This window comes from Oncorhynchus nerka, unplaced genomic scaffold (genome assembly GCF_034236695.1).
Source record: "Oncorhynchus nerka isolate Pitt River unplaced genomic scaffold, Oner_Uvic_2.0 unplaced_scaffold_1106, whole genome shotgun sequence".
Classification (NCBI taxonomy): Eukaryota; Metazoa; Chordata; class Actinopteri; order Salmoniformes; family Salmonidae; genus Oncorhynchus; species Oncorhynchus nerka.
Window position 1 is genome coordinate 87,856 of NW_027040214.1, and position 16,253 is coordinate 104,108.

Here is a 16,253-nt window from a genome sequence, read left to right on the forward strand (position 1 = left end):
CAGAGAGGTCTGTGTTGAAGGACTGGATATTATAATGTCCTCGTCAGAGAGAGGACTGTGTCTGTGTTGAAGGACTGGATATTATAATGTCCTCATCAGAGAGGTCTGTGTTGAAGGACTGGATATTATAATGTCCTCATCAGAGAGGACTGTGTTGAAGGACTGGATATTATAATGTCCTCATCAGAGAGGTCTGTGTTGAAGGACTGGATATTATAATGTCCTCGTCAGAGAGGACTGTGTTGAAGGACTGGATATTATAATGTCCTCATCAGAGAGGTCTGTGTCTGTGATGAAGGACTGTGGATATTATAATGTCCTCATCAGAGAGGACTGTGTCTGTGATGAAGGACTGTGGATATTATAATGTCCTCATCAGAGAGGACTGTGTCTGTGTTGAAGGACTGGATATTATAATGTCCTCATCAGAGAGGACTGTGTCTGTGTTGAAGGACTGGATATTATAATGTCCTCGTCAGAGAGGACTGTGTTGAAGGACTGGATATTATAATGTCCTCGTCAGAGAGGTCTGTGTTGAAGGACTGGATATTATAATGTCCTCGTCAGAGAGGACTGTGTCTGTGATGAAGGACTGTGGATATTATAATGTCCTCATCAGAGAGGACTGTGTCTGTGTTGAAGGACTGTGGTTAATAATGTCCTCATCAGAGAGGACTGTGTCTGTGATGAAGGACTGTGGATATTATAATGTCCTCATCAGAGAGGACTGTGTGTGATGAAGGACTGTGGATATTATAATGTCCTCATCAGAGAGGACTGTGTCTGTGATGAAGGACTGTGGATATTATAATGTCCTCATCAGAGAGGACTGTGTCTGTGTTGAAGGACTGTGGATATTATAATGTCCTCATCAGAGAGGACTGTGTTGAAGGACTGTGGATATTATAATGTCCTCATCAGAGAGGACTGTCTGTGTTGAAGGACTGTGGATATTATCATGTCCTCATCAGAGAGGACTGTGTCTGTGTTGAAGGACTGGATATTATAATGTCCTCATCAGAGAGGACTGTCTGTGTTGAAGGACTGATCTAGGGTCAGGCTGGGTAGGTAGGTAGGTAGGTAGGTAGGTAGGTAGGTAGGTAGGTAGGTAGGTAGGTAGGGGGGCTGGTAGGTCGATGAGGTGCTTACTACATGGGCATGACTGCATATACTTGAATAGAAGGTGTTCTTCAGAGCCTGGGGTGGTCTCAGTAATACTGAATAGGTGATCTTCAGAGCCCGGGTGGTCTCAGTAATACTGAATAGGTGATCTTCAGAGCCCGGGTGGTCTCAGTAATACTGAATAGGTGATCTTCAGAGCCCGGGTGGTCTCAGTAATACTGTATAGGTGATCTTCAGAGCCCGGGTGGTCTCAGTAATACTGTATAGGTGATCTTCAGAGCCCGGGTGGTCTCAGTAATACTGTATAGGTGATCTTCAGAGCCCGGGTGGTCTCAGTAATACTGACTAGAAGGTGTGCTTCAGAGCCCGGGTGGTCTCAGTAATACTGACTAGAAGGTGTGCTTCAGAGCCCGGGTGGTCTCAGTAATTCTGAATAGGTGATCTTCAGAGCCCGGGTGGTCTCAGTAATACTCCGGGTTGTAGTGAAAGGCAGTTAGTGTTATAACACGTGGTTATACAGCAGGACTTAAGGTTGACTCATGTAGCTTTTTGAATTGCTTAGTTTATACCATGTTGACTGTAGCGACTGTAGAGTAGGACTTTTATTTTTCATTTGCTCGTTTCTTTAATAATATTTTCAGTAGTGAACCCGATACGTGTCTCTGGCCAGAGTGTAAATTCCTAAAACGCTTGTTCCCTTGCACAGCCAAAAGAAGTGTTCCCATATCCCCTTTGCTTCATGTGGAAGTCAACCTGTAAAACAGACTCCTAAACCTAGTAATGAACATTTTCCCCAAATGTGTTGAACCTTCAGACTTTCTAAAGTATTTGACAAAGGTTTTTATTAGTTAACCATAAATCACACTGAGGCTTCTTTAAAGCTTTTGTCAAAGTTGTACTTGTTTATTTCACATAAAACAATATTGTCAAATAAAAGAGGCAATCTAAAAGATATGAAACTGAACTTAGGGCTGAATAGAACAGAATGTTGTGTTGTTGTCTGGTTGGTCGGTCGGTCGGTCGGTAACCACGGAGCGACTTATGACCTAATGCACAAGAACTATACTATGGGATCCTATCAGACTGTCACTGTGTGGATACTTGGAGGCTCCAGGACACGGAGCAGAAGACTCTGTTTGATTGGAGTTCAGAACAGGTGTGGCTGGCTGGGGATTGGATGGACGACCTGGTGACCTCATCAGGTCAGGGAGTAGAGCCCCGGCCTGCCCCGCTGACGATTGGTTCAGTGCCTGCCAGCTGCACACTGCTCAGTAGCCCTGCCCCCTTTGGAACCCATTGCCGCCTGCTGATTGGAGAACATCAGCGGGGAGGGGCAGGACAGGGGGCGGGGTCACAACGTTCTTTTGACTTTTTTATTGTGGTTGTTTTGTGGATTGATAGTCGGGAGGAATCGTGTCCTTAGGTCGAATACAATGTGCCTTTGGTTATTAATACCATTCATTTAGTAACCCAAGACCAGTAACATAATGACTTCATTCCCCTACACCTACCTACAGCACATCTCCCCTGAACATACATCCATTTCACAGATGTTTGAAATGTTTACAGTCATTTTCATGGATGTTTTCTTCAAGCCCAAAGACAGTCTTCCTGGCTTAACCTCTGATGTGGTAGCGAGGAGAATGCCAAGCGGCCGCACAATGACAGGTATTACATGGCCTACATCCACAATGGCACCCTATTCCCTATATAGTGCACTACTTTTGATAGGGCTCTGGTCAAAAGTAGTGCACTATATAGGGAATAGGGTGCCATTTCGGGAAACAGCCGTGCAGTTTCGAGACAGAGCGTCAGATCTTTTGGGATGACTAACTCTCACCTGGAAACACCCTTTGCCAACAGGGAACGCTTAGTAAGAAGCAATCACCTTATGCTCTGAAAGGGTTGAGGAACTGACAGCCTCTGTCTTGTCTTAACATCAAAACAATTCAAGGGGTTATAGCTGTTAGCTTCATTTTATTACTCCCGGAGAGAAGGACAAAAATACATTTGAATCTTTACCTCAGACTGTTGTGATAGATATATCTTCTTATTGTGATTTGAATAACCCAGGGCATTTGGTTACATACCAAAGTGCATTTCTTTCTACGTTTGTGGCTATGAGGAAATGAAGCCAGTGGATTTTGCCTCTTATTTTCTGAGTAAAAAACAAGGCACTCAAATCACTTTTGGTCATTCAAGGGCCATATCTATCTATATCTCTATCTATATCTATCTATCTATCTGGAGAATGCTTGTCTTCAGCTGAGAAGGAAGTAGGGAGATGGAGTACAGTGTTTATTTTATTACACCACTGTCTGAACGGTGTAGCACACCTCCAAACCTCTGTTTGCTCGACACGGTTGGATGTAGCTTCTTTTCAGTGCAGTGTCAACTGTCCTATCACAATCTGCAGTCTATAGTCGGTCAGCCCAATGTGCTACTCCACGGTAAGGTAACATAGCTGTGGCAGAATCAAGCATTTGGCTAAATTGTAAATGTTTTGAAAATGAATTTTTTTTAAATACTTTTTTTTGCAACTTGTAAGAATTTTAACTCTTGACTATCTCACAACTTTTAGAAGACTGTCTCTAGAGTTCTACTACACAACTTTTAGAAGACAGTCTCTAGAGTTCTACTACACAACTTTTAGAAGACAGTCTAGTTCTACTACACAACTTTTAGAAGACAGTCTCTAGAGTTCTACTACACAACTTTTAGAAGACTGTCTCTAGAGTTCTACTACACAACTTTTAGAAGACAGTCTAGTTCTACTACACAACTTTTAGAAGACTGTCTCTAGAGTTCTACTACACAACTTTTAGAAGACTGTCTCTAGAGTTCTACTACACAACTTTTAGAAGACAGTCTCTAGTTCTACTACACAACTTTTAGAAGACAGTCTAGTTCTACTACACAACTTTTAGAAGACTGTCTCTAGAGTTCTACTACACAACTTTTAGAAGACTGTCTCTAGAGTTCTACTACACAACTTTTAGAAGACTGTCTCTAGAGTTCTACTACACAACTTTTAGAAGACAGTCTCTAGAGTTCTACTACACAACTTTTAGAAGACAGTCTCTAGAGTTCTCTAGAGTTCTACACAACTTTTAGAAGACAGTCTCTAGAGTTCTACTACACAACTTTTAGAAGACTGTCTCTAGAGTTCTACTACACAACTTTTAGAAGACTGTCTCTAGAGTTCTACTACACAACTTTTAGAAGACTGTCTCTAGAGTTCTACTACACAACTTTTAGAAGACAGTCTCTAGAGTTCTACTACACAACTTTTAGAAGACTGTCTCTAGAGTTCTACTACACAACTTTTAGAAGACAGTCTCTAGTTCTACTACACAACTTTTAGAAGACAGTCTAGTTCTACTACACAACTTTTAGAAGACAGTCTCTACAGTTCTACTACACAACTTTTAGAAGACAGTCTAGTTCTACTACACAACTTTTAGAAGACAGTCTCTACAGTTCTACTACACAACTTTTAGAAGACAGTCTCTAGTTCTACTACACAACTTTTAGAAGACTGTCTCTAGAGTTCTACTACACAACTTTTAGAAGACTGTCTCTAGAGTTCTACTACACAACTTTTAGAAGACAGTCTCTAGAGTTCTACTACACAACTTTTAGAAGACAGTCTCTAGAGTTCTACTACAAAACTTTTAGAAGACAGTCTCTAGAGTTCTACTACACAACTTTTTAGAAGAAGGAAGTAAAAAAACAGAATCTTGAACCGAGCAACAACGTTGATAGATGTTAGTACTCTGTACCACAGCCACGTACGCTGTACATATGTGACATTTGCGATGGAATCAATGTGGATTTGTACATATGTATAATGTCTTTTGTCTTTGGTGAAATGCTGCTGGAAGCAACATGAATGTTGTAGTGTGTTTTAAGCTCTGTGTCATATTTTACTATAGTGTATGTAATGTACAGCTAATGGTAAGGTCACACTTTGTTTTTGTGATTATTTGTTCTCTTTTTTTCATATTGAATAGGCCACTAAAATGTTATTAAATACTAAAAAAGTTTTAATGTCCATCTTTATAAATGAATTGTTTTTCATATTGGTTATTTGCCACAGGAAGCTCTGTCATTCCATAGGTTCAATGTCACAGCTCTGTGTGTTTTCATATTGAATGAGGCCACTCCAACAGCACTTGAATTGAATGTATTTGCTTCAGTAAAGACTTCATTAAATCTCTGTGTGTTTTCACTAATTTACTTAGTTCTGACTGTAAGTTTTATATAATATATATATATTTGCTCTTTGTTTTTTTACAACAAATCTGTGTGTTTTCATTGACCAAAGTTTTTCTTACATATTAGCACACAGCTCTGTGTGTTTTCATATTGAATAGATACTAGCCACTAGCACACAGCTCTGTGTGTTTTCACTTGAATAGAGTACTAGCCACTAGCACACAGCTCTGTGTGTTTTCATATTGAATAGAGTACTAGCCACTACTTAGCCACTAGCACACAGCTCTGTGTGTTTTCATATTGAATAGACTAGAGCTCTGTGTGTTTTCATATTGAATAGCCACTAGCACACAGCTCTGTGTGTTTTCATATTGAATAGAGTACTAGCCACTAGCACACAGCTCTGTGTGTTTTCATATTGAATAGAGTACTAGCCACTAGCACACAGCTCTGTGTGTTTTCATATTGAATAGAGAGTACACAGCTCTGTGTGTTTTCAGCTAGCCACTAGCACACAGCTCTGTGTGTTTTCATATTGAATAGAGTACTAGCCACTAGCACACAGCTCTGTGTGTTTTCATATCTGAATAGAGTACTAGCCACTAGCACACAGCTCTGTGTGTTTTCATATTGAATAGAGTACTAGCCACTAGCACACAGCTCTGTGTGTTTTCATATTGAATAGAGTTAGCCACTAGCACACAGCTCTGTGTGTTTTCATATTGAATAGAGTACTAGCCACTAGCACACAGCTCTGTGTGTTTTCATATTGAATAGAGTACTAGCCACTAGCACACAGCTCTGTGTGTTTTCATATTGAATAGAGTACTAGCCACTAGCACACAGCTCTGTGTGTTTTCATATTGAATAGAGTACTAGCCACTAGCACACAGCTCTGTGTGTTTTCATATTGAATAGAGTACTAGCCACTAGCACACAGCTCTGTGTGTTTTCATATTGAATAGCAGCACAGCTCTGTGTGTTTTCATATTGAATAGAGTACTAGCCACTAGCACACAGCTCTGTGTGTTTTCATATTGAATAGAGTACTAGCCACTAGCACACAGCTCTGTGTGTTTTCATATTGAATAGAGTACTAGCCACTAGCACACAGCTCTGTGTGTTTTCATATCACTATGTGAATAGAGTACTAGCCACTAGCACACAGCTCTGTGTGTTTTCATATTGAATAGTTTTCTCTGTGTGTTTTCATATTGAATAGAGTACTAGCCACTAGCACACAGCTCTGTGTGTTTTCATATTGAATAGAGTACTAGCCACTAGCACACAGCTCTGTGTGTTTTCATATTGAATAGAGTACTAGCCACTAGCACACAGCTCTGTGTGTTTTCATATTGAATAGAGTACTAGCCACTAGCACACAGCTCTGTGTGAATAGAGTACTAGCCACTAGTTTGTTTTCATATTGAATAGAGTACTAGCCACTAGCACACAGCTCTGTGTGTTTTCATATTGTAGATAGAGTACTAGCCACTTGAATAGCTAGCACAGCTCTCTGTGTGTTTTCATATTGAATAGAGTACTAGCCACTAGCACACAGCTCTGTGTGTTTTCATATTGAATAGAGTACTAGCCACTAGCACACAGCTCTGTGTGTTTTCATATTGAATAGAGTACTAGCCACTAGCACACAGCTCTGTGTGTTTTCATATTGAATAGAGTACTAGCCACTAGCACACAGCTCTGTGTGTTTTCATATTGAATAGAGTACTAGCCACTAGCACACAGCTCTGTCTGTGTTTTCATATTGAATAGAGTACTAGCCACTAGTGTTTTCATATTGAATAGATAGAGTAGTAGCCACTAGCACACAGCTCTGTGTGTTTTCATATTGAATAGATAGAGTACTAGCCACTAGCACACAGCTCTGTGTGTTTTCATATTGAATAGAGTACTAGCCACTAGCACACAGCTCTGTGTGTTTTCATATTGAATAGAGTACTAGCCACTAGCACACAGCTCTGTGTGAATTTACTAGCCACTAGCACACAGCTCTGTGTGTTTTCAATAGAGTACTAGCCACTAGCACACAGCTCTGTGTGTTTTCATATTGAATAGATAGTACTAGCCACTAGCACACAGCTCTGTGTGTTTTCATGAATAGTGCCACTAGCACACAGCTCTTGTGTTTTCATATGAATAGAGTACTAGCCACTAGCACACAGCTCTGTGTGTTTTCATATTGAATAGAGTACTAGCCACTAGCACACAGCTCTGTGTGTTTTCATATTGAATAGAGTATAGACTAGCACACAGCTACTAGCTAGCACTAGCACACAGCTCTGTGTGTTTTCATATTGAATAGAGTACTAGCCACTAGCACACAGCTCTGTGTGTTTTCATATTGAATAGAGTACTAGCCACTAGCACACAGCTCTGTGTGTTTTCATATTGAATAGAGTAGCCACTAGCACACAGCTCTGTGTGTTTTCATATTGAATAGAGTACTAGCCACTAGCACACAGCTCTGTGTGTTTTCATATTGAATAGAGTACTAGCCACTAGCACACAGCTCTGTGTGTTTTCATATTGAATAGATAGAGTACTAGCCACTAGCACACAGCTCTGTGTGTTTTCATATTGAATAGAGTACTAGCCACTGTGTGTTTTCATATTGAATAGAGTACTAGCCACTAGCACACAGCTCTGTGTGTTTTCATATTGAATAGAGTACTAGCCACTAGCACACAGCTCTGTAGCACACAGCTCTGTTTTCATATTGAATAGAGTACTAGCCACTAGCACACAGCTCTGTGTGTTTTCATATTGAATAGAGTACTAGCCACTAGCACACAGCTCTGTGTGTTTTCATATTGAATAGAGTACTAGCCACTAGCACACAGCTCTGTGTTTTCATATTGAATAGAGTACTAGCCACTAGCACACAGCTCTGTGTGTTTTCATATTGAATAGAGTACTAGCCACTAGCACACAGCTCTGTGTGTTTTCATATTGAATAGAGTACTAGCCACTAGCACACAGCTCTGTGTGTTTTCATATTGAATAGCACACAGCTCTGTACTAGCCACTAGCACACAGCTCTGTGTGTTTTCATATTGAATAGAGTACTAGCCACTAGCACACAGCTCTGTGTGTTTTCATATTGAATAGAGTACTAGCCACTAGCACACAGCTCTGTGTGTTTTCATATTGAATAGATAGAATAGTACTACTAGCCACAGCTAGCATACAGCTCTGTGTGTTTTCATATTGAATAGAGTACTAGCCACTGTGTTTTCATATTGCACACAGCTCTGTGTGTTTTCATATTGAATAGAGTACTAGCCACTAGCACACAGCTCTGTGTGTTTTCATATTGAATAGAGTACTAGCCACTAGCACACAGCTCTGTGTGTTTTCATATTGAATAGAGTACTAGCCACTAGCACACAGCTCTGTGTGTTTTCATATTGAATAGAGTACTAGCCACTAGCACACAGCTCTGTGTGTTTTCAGAATAGAGTACTAGCCACTGTCTGTGTGTTTTCATATTGAATAGAGTACTAGCCACTAGCACACAGCTCTGTGTGTTTTCATATTGAATAGCACACAGCTCTGTGTGTTTTCATATTGAATAGCCACTAGCCACTAGCTCTGTGTGTTTTCACACAGCTCTGTGTGTTTTCATATTGAATAGAGTACTAGCCACTAGCACACAGCTCTGTGTGTTTTCATATTGAATAGAGTACTAGCCACTAGCACACAGCTCTGTGTGTTTTCATATTGAATAGAGTACTAGCCACTAGCACACAGCTCTGTGTGTTTTCATATTGAATAGAGTACTAGCCACTAGCACACAGCTCTGTGTGTTTTCATATTGAATAGAGTACTAGCCACTAGCACACAGCTCTGTGTGTTTTCATATTGAATAGAGTACTAGCCACTAGCACACAGCTCTGTGTGTTTTCATATTGAATAGAGTACTAGCCACTAGCACACAGCTCTGTGTGTTTTCTCTGTGTGTTTTCATAATGAATAGAGTACTAGCCACTAGCACACAGCTCTGTGTGTTTTCATATTGAATAGAGTACTAGCCACTAGCACACAGCTCTGTGTGTTTTCATATTGAATAGAGTACTAGCCACTAGCACACAGCTCTGTGTGTTTCCATATTAAATAGATAGAGGTTGAAACCTGTCCTTTGGGCTGAGGGCTTTGCCTCAGTTGACTCCCTCTAAGAATACCGTATGACACAACAGCCGGTCATGAGACGGGACTGAGCCTGGAGCTCTGGCCAGAGACCTCTGTGCTGTACACTGGCTGGCTGTTTCACATAGCGTATGGTGCAGAGAAATGCATTACAGGACAGAGTAATGCCGACACACACACACACACGCACTATATACACCGCTCAAAAAAATAAAGGGAACACTAAAATAACACATCCTAGATCTGAATGAATGAAATATTCTAAATTAAATACTTTTTTCTTAACATAGTTGAATGTGCTGACAACAAAATCACACAAAAATTATCAATGGAAATCAAATGTATCAACCCATGGAGGTCTGGATTTGGAGTCACACTCAAAATTAAAGTGGAAAACCACACTACAGGCTGATCCAACTTTGATGTAATGTCCTTAAAACAAGTAAAATTGAGGCTCGGTAGTGTGTGTGGCCTCCACGTGCCTGTATGACCTCCCTACAACGCCTGGGCATGCTCCTGATGAGGTGGCGGATGGTCTCCTGAGGGATCTCCTCCCAGACCTGGACTAAAGCATCCGCCAACTCCTGGACAGTCTGTGGTGCAACGTGGCGTTGGTGGATAGAGCGAGACATGATGTCCCAGATGTGCTCAATTGGATTCAGGTCTGAGGAACGGGTGGGCCAGTCCATAGCATCAATGCTTTCCTCTTGCAGGAACTGCTGACACACTCCAGCCACATGAGGTCTAGCATTGTCTTGCATTAGGAGGAACCCAGGGCCAACCGCACCAGCATATGGTCTCACAAGGGGTCTGAGGATCTCATCTCGGTACCTAATGGCAGTCAGGCTACCTCTGGCGAGCACATGGAGGGCTGTGCGGACCCCCAAAGAAATGCCACCCCACACCATGACTGACCCACAGCCAAACCGGTCATGCTGGAGGATGTTGCAGGCAGCAGAACGTTCTTCACGGCGTCTCCAGACTGTCACGTCTGTCACATGTGCTCAGTGTGAACCTGCTTTCATCTGTGAAGAGCACAGGGCGCCAGTGGTGAATTTGCCAATCTTGGTGTTCACTGGCAAATGCCAAACGTCCTGCACGGTGTTGGGCTGTAAGCACAACCCCCACCTGTGGACGTCGGGCCCTCATACCACCTTCATGGAGTCGGTTTCTGACCGTTTGAGCAGACACATGCACATGTGTGGCCTGCTGGAGGTCATTTTGCATGGCTCTGGCAGTGCTCCTCCTTGCACAAAGGCGGTGGTAGCGGTCCTGCTGCTGGGTTGTTGCCCTCCTACGGCCTCCTCCACGTCTCCTGATGTACTGGCCTGTCTCCTGGTAGCGCCTCCATGCTCTGGACACTACGCTGACAGACACAGCAAACCTTCTTGCCACAGCTCGCACTACCTGAGCCACTTGTGTGGGTTGTAGACTCCGTCTCATGCTACCACTAGAGTGAAAGCACCGCCAGCATTCAAAAGTGACCAAAACATCAGCCAGGAAGCATAGGAACTGAGAAGTGGTCTGTGGTCACCACCTGCAGAACCACTCCTTTATTGGGGGTGTCTTGCTAATTGCCTATAATTTCCACCTGTTGTCTATTCCATTTGCACAACAGCATGTGAAATGTATTGTCAATCAGTGTTGCTTCCTAAGTGGACAGCTTACAATGATATTCTAGACAATTCTGTGCTTCCATCTTTGTGGCAACAAAGTTCCAGGCCTAATCGCCCAACATCAGTGTACGACCTCACTAATGCTCTTTTTTCCCCCACCTTTATTTAACTAGGCAAGTCAGTTAAGAACACATTCTGATTTACAATGACAGCCTAGGAAAAGTGGGTTGACTGCCTTGTCAGCTCGGGGATTCAATCTAGCAACCTTCCGGTTACTGGCCCAACGCTCTAACCACTAGGCTACCTGTCTCTAACCACTAGGCTACCTGTCTCTAACCACTAGGCTACCCTGTCTCTAACCACTAGGCTACCTGTCTCTAACCACTAGGCTACCCTGTCTCTAACCACTAGGCTACCCTGTCTCTAACCACTAGGCTACCCTGTCTCTAACCACTAGGCTACCTGTCACCCCGTGGCTGAAACGGAATCAAGTCCCTGCAGAAATGTTCCAACATCTAGTGGAAAGCCTTCCCAGAGGAGTGGAGGCTGTTATAGCAGCAATGTTCCAACATCTAGTGGAAAGCCTTCCCAGAGGAGTGGAGGCTGTTATAGCAGCAATGTTCCAACATCTAGAGGAAAGCCTTCCCAGAGGAGTGGAGGCTGTTATAGCAGCAATGTTCCAACATCTAGTGGAAAGCCTTCCCAGAAGAGTGGAGGCTGTTATAGCAGCAATGTTCCTACATCTAGTGGAAAGCCTTCCCAGAGGAGTGGAGGCTGTTATAGCAGCAATGTTCCTACATCTAGTGGAAAGCCTTCCCAGAGGAGTGGAGGCTGTTATAGCAGCAATGTTCCTACATCTAGTGGAAAGCCTTCCCAGAGGAGTGGAGGCTGTTATAGCAGCATTAATAGCACCTATTAATGCCCTTCGAGACGCTGGGAGACGAGAAGCAAGCAACAGGGAGTGAATATTTAATAAATAACAGACATGAAACAAAACACAGAGAGCGTCTGGACAGGCGAAACATAATGATGTTAATGCTGACACGGGGATCAAACCGAGGAACAGACAGATATAGGAAGGAGGCAATCAACAAAGTGAAGGAGTCCAGGTGAGTCCAAAGAAGCGCTGATATGAGCGTAACGATGGTGACAGGTGAGCGTAATGATGGTGACAGGTGTGCGTAACGATGGTGACAGATGTGTGTAACGATGGTGACAGGTGAAACATGGTGACAGGTGTGCGCAGCATGGTGACAGAGCGTCGATGGTGACAGGGAGCGAACGATGGTGACAGGTGAGCCTGATGGTGACAGGTGAGCGTATGCGATGGTGACAGGTGAGCCTAACGATGGTGACAGGTGAGCGTAACGATGGTGACAGGTGAGCGTAACGATGGTGACAGGTGAGCGTAACGATGGGCAGCCTGGTGCCCTCCAGCACCATTGAGGGAGAGCGGGAGCAGGCGTGACACGCCCATGATTTTGGAATGACATGTTTGAAGAGCAGGAGGCATAGCATGCACGCGCTCACACAACACACACACACACACACACACACACACACACAGGCCCGCTAAGCATACAGTGTGATTTTTGAGTAGTGTATCATCATGTTGTTCCCTGAGATCCATGTGTGTGTGTGTGTGTGTGTGTGTGTGTGTGTGTGTGTGTGTGTGTGTGTGTGTGTGTGTGTAAATAAAGAACATGGTGAGAAGGGTTCTCATAAAGAACATGGTGAGAAGTGTTCTCATAAAGAACATGGTGAGAAGGGTTCTCATAAAGAACATGGTGAGAAGTGTTCTCAAAGAACATGGTGAAAAAGGGTTCTCATAAAGAACATGGTGAGAAGGGTTCTCATAAAGAACATGGTGAGAAGTGTTCTCATAAAGAACATGGTGAGAAGTGTTCTCAAAAGAACATGGTGAGAAGTGTTCTCATAAAGAACATGGTGAGAAGGAAAGTTCTCAAAGAACATGGTGAGAAGTGTTCTCATAAAGAACATGGTGAGAAGTGTTCTCATAAAGAACATGGTGAGAAGTGTTCTCATAAAGAACATGGTGAGAAGGGTTCTCATAAAGAACATGGTGAGAAGGGTTCTCATAAAGAACATGGTGAGAAGGGTTCTCATAAAGAACATGGTGAGAAGTGTTCTCATAAAGAACATGGTGAGAAGTGTTCTCATAAAGAACATGGTGAGAAGTGTTCTCATAAAGAACATGGAGAAGTGATAAAGAACAGGTGAGAAGTGTTCTCATAAAGAACATGGTGAGAAGGTTCTCATAAAGAACATGGTGAGAAGTGTTCTCATAAAGAACATGGTGAGAAGGTTCTCATAAAGAACATGGTGAGAAGTGTTCTCATAAAGAACATGGTGAGAAGTGTTCTCATAAAGAACATGGTGAGAAGTGTTCTCAATGGTGAGAAGTGTTCTGTTCTCATGAACATGGTGAGAAGGGTTCTCATAAACATGGTGAACATGGTGAGTGTCTCTCAAAAGAACATGTTCTCTCATAAAGAACATGGTGAGAAGTGTTCTCATAAAGAACATGGTGAGAAGGTTCTCATAAAGAACATGGTGAGAAGTGTTCTCATAAAGAACATGGTGAAAAAGTGTTCTCATAAAGAACATAGTGAGAAGTGTTCTCATAAAGAACATGGTGAGAAGTGTTCTCATAAAGAACATGGTGAGAAGGGTTCTCATAAAGAACATGAGAAGGTTCTTCATCATAAAGAACATGGTGAGAAGTGTTCTCATAAAGAACATGGTGAGAAGTGTTCTCATAAAGAACATGGTGAGAAGGGTTCTCATAAAGAACATGGTGAGAAGTGTTCTCATAAAGAACATGGTGAGAACATTCTCAGAACATGAGAAGTGTTCTCATAAAGAACATGTGAGAAGTGTTCTCATAAAGAACATGAACTCATGAACATGTGAGAAGTGTTCTCATAAAGAACATGGTGAGAAGTGTTCTCATAAAGAACATAGTGAGAAGTGTTCTCATAAAGAACATGGTGAGAAGTGTTCTCATAAAGAACATGTGAGAAGTGTTCTCATAAACATGAACATAGTGAGAAGTGTTCTCATAAAGAACATGGTGTTCTAAAGAACATGGTGTTTCTCATAAAGAACATGGTGAAAAGAACATGGTGAGAAGTGTTCTCATAAAGAACATGGTGAGAAGTGTTCTCATAAAGAACATGGTGAGAAGGGTTCTCATAAAGAACATAGTGAGAAGTGTTCTCATAAAGAACATGGTGAGAAGTGTTCTCATAAAGAACATAGTGAGAAGTGTTCTCATAAAGAACATGGTGAGAAGTGTTCTCATAAAGAACATGGTGAGAAGTGTTCTCAAAAGAACATAGTGAGAAGGGTTCTCATAAAGAACATGTGAGAAGGGTTCTCATAAAGAACATGGTGAGAAGTGTTCTCATAAAGAACATGGTGAGAAGTGTTCTCATAAAGAACATGGTGAGAAGGGTTCTCATAAAGAACATGTGTTCTCATAAAGAACATGGTGAGAAGTGTTCTCAAAGAACATAAAGAACATGGTGAGAAGTGTCTCATAAAGAACATGGTGAGAAGGGTTCTCATAAAGAACATGGTGAGAAGTGTTCTCATAAAGAACATAGTGAGAAGGGTTCTCATAAAGAACATGGTGAGAAGTGTTCTCATAAAGAACATAGTGAGAAGGGTTCTCATAAAGAACATGGTGAGAATGGTTGTTCTCATAAAGAACATGGTGAGTAGTGTTCTCATAAAGAACATGATGAGAAGTGTTCTCATAAAGAACATGGTGAGAAGTGTTCTCTTCAAGAACATGGTGAGAAGTGTTCTCATAAAGAACATAGTGAGAAGTGTTCTCATAAAGAACATGGTGAGAAGGGTTCTCATAAAGAACATGGTGAGAAGGGTTCTCATAAAGAACATGAAACATAGTGTTCTCATAAAGAACATGGTGAGAAGTGTTCTCATAAAGAACATGAACATGTGAGAAGTGTTCTCATAAAGAACATGGTGAAAGGTTCTCATAAAGAACATGGTGAGAAGTGTTCTCATAAAGAACATGGTGAGAAGTGTTCTCATAAAGAACATGGTGAGAAGTGTTCTCATAAAGAACATGGTGAGAAGTGTTCTCATAAAGAACATGGTGAGAAGTGTTCTCATAAAGAACATAGTGAGAAGGGTTCTCATAAAGAACATAGTGAGAAGTGTTCTCATAAAGAACATGGTGAGAAGTGTTCTCATAAAGAACATGGTGAGAAGTGTTCTCATAAAGAACATGGTGAGTAGTGTTCTCATAAAGAACATGGTGAGAAGTGTTCTCATAAAGAACATGGTGAGAAGGGTTCTCATAAAGAACATGGTGAGAAGTGTTCTCATAAAGAACATGGTGAGAAGTGTTCTCATAAAGAACATAGTGAGAAGGGTTCTCATAAAGAACATGGTGAGAAGTGTTCTCATAAAGAACATGTGATTAAGAACATAGTGAGAAGGGTTCTCATAAAGAACATGGTGAGAAGGGTTCTCATAAAGAACATGGTGAGAAGTGTTCTCATAAAGAACATGGTGAGAAGTGTTCTCATAAAGAACATGGTGAGAAGGGTTCTCATAAAGAACATGGTGAGAAGTGTTCTCATAAAGAACATAGTGAGAAGGGTTCTCATAAAGAACATGGTGAGAAGAGTTCTCATAAAGAACATGGTGAGAAGTGTTCTCATAAAGAACATGGTGAGAAGGGTCAGGAATAAGAGGTGATGAGGTTGATCAGATGGAGTCCATGATAAACGATCACCATGGTGATAAAAATCCATAACATGCATTCCAAATGACACGCTATTGCCTTCGTAGTGCACTACTTTTGACCAGAGCCTTAGTCTAAAGTAGTGCACTATATAGAAAATAGGATGATATTTCAGGACGCGGCCATAGCCATGATAATGGAAAGAAAACAGCATCATCCTCGACCGGTTTTCAACATAACCCCTTTCCTTTTCATCAGTTACATACCGTGTGACTCGATATACATCTCCTCAGTCAGCATCAGTAGCTTAAAGCTCGGCAACTCTCCTCCTCTCAGGAGATGTGTGTTTGTAGCCAGGGACAGACTAAAGGAGAGGGAGGAGGATT